Source organism: Hordeum vulgare, chromosome 2H (genome assembly GCF_904849725.1).
Source record: "Hordeum vulgare subsp. vulgare chromosome 2H, MorexV3_pseudomolecules_assembly, whole genome shotgun sequence".
In the NCBI taxonomy this organism is placed as follows: domain Eukaryota; kingdom Viridiplantae; phylum Streptophyta; class Magnoliopsida; order Poales; family Poaceae; genus Hordeum; species Hordeum vulgare.
The window spans coordinates 397,469,778-397,475,468 of NC_058519.1; positions in this window are offsets into that span (position 1 = coordinate 397,469,778).

Below are 5,691 nucleotides of genomic sequence, written 5' to 3' on the forward strand. Positions count from 1 at the left end.
AAGTTCATTAATAGCGGAGAACAAACGAAGAGATTATTGTCGGGTACGAAACCACCACAAAGTTATTCTTTTTAATCGATCTATTCAAGAGTCCGTAGTAAAATAACACGAAGCTATTCTTTCCGTTCAATCTATCCTAGAGTTCGTACTAGAATAACACCTTAAGACACACATCAACCAAGACCCTAATGTCACCTAGTACTCCATTGCCACCTCAAGTATCCGTGGGCATGAGTATACGATATGCATCACACAATCTCAGAATCATCTATTCAACCAACACACAGAACTTCAAAGGGTGCCCCAAAGTTTCTACCGGAAAGACAAAACGTGTGCCAACCCATATGCATAGGTTCCCTATGTCACAAAACCCACAAGTTGATCACCAAAACATGCATCAAGTACTCACATGAATACCCCATTGTCACCACAGATAGACACATGCAAGACATACATCAAGTGTTCTTAAAGACTCAATCCGATAAGATAACTTCAAAGGGGAAACTCAATTCATTACAAGAAGGGAGAGAGGGAAGAACATCATAGGATCCAACTATAGTAGCAAAGCACGCGGTACATCGAGATCATGATATCTCAAGAACATGAGAGAGAGATAAAACACATAGCTACTGGTACATACCCTCAGCCCTGAGAGAGAACTACTCCCTCCTCGTCATGGAGATCGTCGGGATGATGAAGATGACCAGCGGAGATGGATTCCCCCTCCAGCAGGGTGCCGGAACGGGCTCCCGATTGGTTTTTGGTGGCTACAGAGGCTTGCGGGGGCGGAACTCCCAATCTAGGTTTATTTCTGGAGGTTTATGTATTTATAAGACCAGATGGCATTGAGAACAAGTCAGGGGGACCCATGAGGGAGTCACAAGCCCCCTAGGCGCGCCGAAGGGGGCGGGCGCGCATCCCTGGCTCGTGGCTTCCTCGGGACTCCCCTCTGGTAACTTTTTCTTCTAGTATTTGTGATATTTTCGATAAAAAATCACGGCGAAAGTTTTATTCTATTTGGACTCCGTTTGATATTCCTATCTGAAAAAGGTCAAAAACAAGGAAAAAACTTGAACTGGCACTGGGCTCTAGGTCAATAGGTTAGTCCCAAAAATAATATAAAATAGCATATTCATGCAAATAAAACATCCAAAGTTGATAATATATTAGCATGGAACAATCAAAAATTATAGATACGTTGAAGACGTATCAAGCATCCCCAAGCTTAATTCCTTCTTGTCCTCGATTAGGTAAATGATAAAAACAGAATTTTTGATGTGGAATACTACCTAACATATATTGTGGCATGAATATTCAGATCCATATGATTCAATACAAAAAGTTTAATATTGACATAAGAACAATAATACTTCAAGCATACTAACAAAGGAATCATGTATTTTCAAAATAACATGGCCAAAGAAAGTTATCCCTACAATATCATAGTCTGGCTATGCTCCATCTTCCCCACACAATGTATTTATATCATGCACAACCCCAATATTAGTCAAGCAATTGTTTTTCACACTTTTACTTTCTCAAACCTTTTCAACTCTCATGCAATACATGAGCGTGAGCCATGGACATAGCACTATAGGTGGAATAGAATATGATGGTAGTTGTGAGACAAAAAGGAGGAGATGGTCACATCAACTAGGCATATCAACGGGCTATGGAGATGCCCACCAATAGATATCAATGTGAGTGAGTAGGGATTGCCATGCAAGATATGCACAAGAACTATAAGTTTATGAAAGCTCAAAAGGGAACTTAGTGGGTGTGCATCCAACTTGCTTGCTCACGAAGACCTAGGGCAATTTGAGGAAGCCCATCATTGGAATATACAAGCCAAGTTTTATAATGAAATTCCCACTAGTATATGAAAGTGACAATATATGTGAGACTCTCTGTCATGAAGATCATGGTGCTAATTTGAAGCACAAGTGTGGTAAAGGATAGTAGCATTGACCCTTCTCTCTTTTTATCTCTTTTTTTGTTTGGGCTCTTTGGCATCTTTTTTTTCATCTTTTTTCATTCATTTTTTTTGGTGGGCTCTTTGGCCTCTTTTTTTTAAAATCCGGAGTCTCATCCCAACTTGTGAGGGAATCATAGCTTCCGTCCTTTCCTCACATGGGACAATGCTCTAATAATGATGATCATCACAGTTTTACTTACTTACAACTTGATACTTAGAACAAAATATATGACTCTATATGAATGCCTCTGGCAGTGTACCGGGATGTGCAATGAATCATGAGTGACATGTATGAAAGGTATGAATGGTGGCTTTGCCACAAATACGATGTCAACTACATGATCATGCAAAGCAATATGACAATGATGATGCGTGTCATAATAAACGGAACGGTGGAAGTTGCATGGCTATATATCTCGGAATGGCTATGGAAATGCCATGATGGGTAGGTATGGTGGCTGTTTTCACGAAGGTATATGGTGGGTTTATGCACCGGCAAAAATTGCGCGGCACTAGAGAGGCTATCAATGGTGGAAGGGTTAGAGTGCGTATATACCATGGACTCACATTAGTCAGAGAGAACTCACATACTTGTTGTGGAAGTTTTATTAGTAACCAAAACAAAGTGCTAGACGCATGCTCCTAGGGGAAGGGTTGGTAGGAGTTAACCATCGCGCGATCCCGACCGGCACACAAAAGATGACAATCAATAAAAACATCATGCTTTGACTTCCTAGCATAGCGGCTCACCATACGTGCATGCTACGGTAATCACAAAATCTAACACAAGTATTCCTATCAATCCATAATTACTAAGTAGCATGACTCTAATATCACCATCCTTATGTCTCAAAACTATATGCAAAGAATCAAACTTCTCATAGTATTCGATGCACTCTATATGAAAGTTTTTATTATATCCCTCTTGGATGCCCATCATATTAGGACTAGATTCATAACCTAAGCAAATTACCATGATCTTTAAGACTCTCAAAATAATACAAGTGAAGCATGAGAGTTCAACTATTTCTATAAAATAAAACCATTTCAATGCTCTACCAAGATATAAGTGAAGCACTAGAGCAAAAGACAAACTACTACACAAGATATAAGTGAAGCTCTATGAGTAGTTGAAAATTATTTGGATATGTGAAGACTCTCCCATCTAATAATTTCAGATCCTAAGTACCTTATTCAAAAAAAAACTTCAAGTATAGCACGAAACATGTGTAGAAGCAAAAACTTAGGTTCAACCGATATTAACCGATAATTGTTGAATAAGAAAGGTGGGATGCCAACCGGGGCATCCGCAAGCTTAGATGCTTGAGACTGCTAGAAAGATGGGTTGGGGATGTCTTGGGATCCCCAAGCTTGAGATTTTGTGTACCCATAATTCCTATCATATGGTGGTTTCCAAAATCTTAAAAACTTCACCCACACAAAACTCAACAAGAACTCGTGAGATAGGTTAGTATAAATCAATGCAAAACTATATCATCCTCTACTGTAGAAAACCACTTAAATTATTATTTCACATTGCATACTAAAAGCCTCTGCATATTTAAAACTCCCATCTTCAAATGGAATCATTAAACAAACAAACATATGCAAACAATGCAAACAAAACAGAAATCTGCCTAAACAGAATAGTATTTAAAGAAAGCAGAAAGATCCATACTTAATTAACACAAAAAAATCTGAAAATATTCCATTCTGTAGAGAATTTACAAGATCATACTGTGTCCAAATTGCAAGCTATTCCGACGTACAGAAAATTCTAGGGAATTTTTGCACTACAAGCAAACTTTCTGTTTTGGAACAGCAACTCCTATACTTGCAAATTAAGCATGCTAAAGGCTATCCTTGACATTTTTATTGAACTAAATGATGAAAAATATTAATATAAATAACAGAAAGAAAGTATTAATAAAATAAAATGATTCTCCAAGCAAAACACATATCATGTGGTGAATAAAAATATAGCCCCTAGTAAAGTAACCGATGGATTGAAAACGAAAGAGGGGATTCCTTCCCGGGGCATCCCCAAGCTTAGGCTCTTTGGTGTCCTTGAATATGGATTTGGGGTGCCTTGTGCATTCCCAATCTTACTCTCTTGCCACTCAGTTTTCCATAGTCCATCGAAACTTCCCCCAAAACTTGAAAACTTCACAACACAAAACTTAACGGAACTTCGTGAGATGGGTTAGTATGATAACGAGCAAATCAATCACTTGGGTACAGTCAAAACAAGACTCATAATTATTTTTAGAAAATTACTACTGTATCTTACTATTTCCACAATTTATATTACTCAATAACAGAATGTGTTAAACTATGCATTGAAAATCGAATCTGTCAAAAACAGAACAGTCTGTAATGATCTGAATGATAACCATACTTCTGCACTTCCAACAATTATGAAAATTAAGGCAATTTGTATATGAATCAGCAGAAAAAATAATCAACCTAAAAGCACTCTCTGGGTAGAAATTAGAAATGATTTTGCAAGCGCAAAGTTTTTGTCTTTTTCAGCATGATCAAACAACTATTACCCAAACTAATCATAAAGGCTTTACTTGGCACCTTATTGAAACTAAGGCAATACAACATGATTAATACAGTAGCTTAATCATGTGAACACACAAAAACATTAAGGATACATATTTGGTTGTCTCCCAACAAGCACTTCTATTTAATGCCTTTCAAGCTAGGCATGATGATTTCAATGATGCTCACATAAAAGATAAGGATTGAAATATAATGGAAGCATCATGGAGCATATGCCTAGCACATTTAAGTCTAACCCACTTCCTATGCATAGGGATTTTGTGATCAAACAATTTATTGGAGCAAGAATCAACTAGCATAGGAAGGTAAAACAAGCATGACTTCAAAAGTTTCAACACATGGAGAGGAAGCTTGATATTATTGCAATATGTAGAAGCATATGATCCTCTCTCATAATAATTTTCAGTAGCATCATGAATGAATTCAACAATATAACCAGCACCTAAAGCATTCTTTTCATGATCTATAAGCATAGAAATTTTACAACTCTTCACATAAGGAAATTTATTCTCATCAATAGTAGTGGGAGTATCGTAAAAGACTTGAACACTACGAATTGTTTCCACATTAAAAGAGTAATGTTCAGTAAAAGGGTACTCATAATTGTGACAAGTTTTATCATCTTTCTTCTTTATAGCATAAGGATCATCACAATAATCATCATAACTAGGGGACATGCTTTCATCATAACAAATTTGATCATTCAAAGTGGGGGAACTAAAAAGATCATCTTCATCAAACATAGCGTCCCCAAGCTTGTGGCTTTGCATATCATTAGCATCATGGGTATTCCAAGAATTCATACTAACAACATTGCAATCATGCTCATCATTCACATATTTTATGCCAAGCATTCTATGTAATTCTTCTTCTAGCACTTGAGCACAATTTTCCTTCCCATCATTTTCACAAAAGACATTAAAAAACCTTAATTCCATTTTTTGTAGTTTTCTATTAATAAACTAAACTAGTGATAAAACAGGAAACTAAAAGATTTAATTGCAATTTCTAAAGATATACCTTCAAGTGCTAACCTCCGCGGGAACGGCGCCAGAAAAGAGCTTGATGTCTACTACGCAACCTTCTCCTTGTAGACGTTGTTGGGACTCCAAGTGCAGAGGTTTGTAGGACAGTAGCAATTTTCCCTC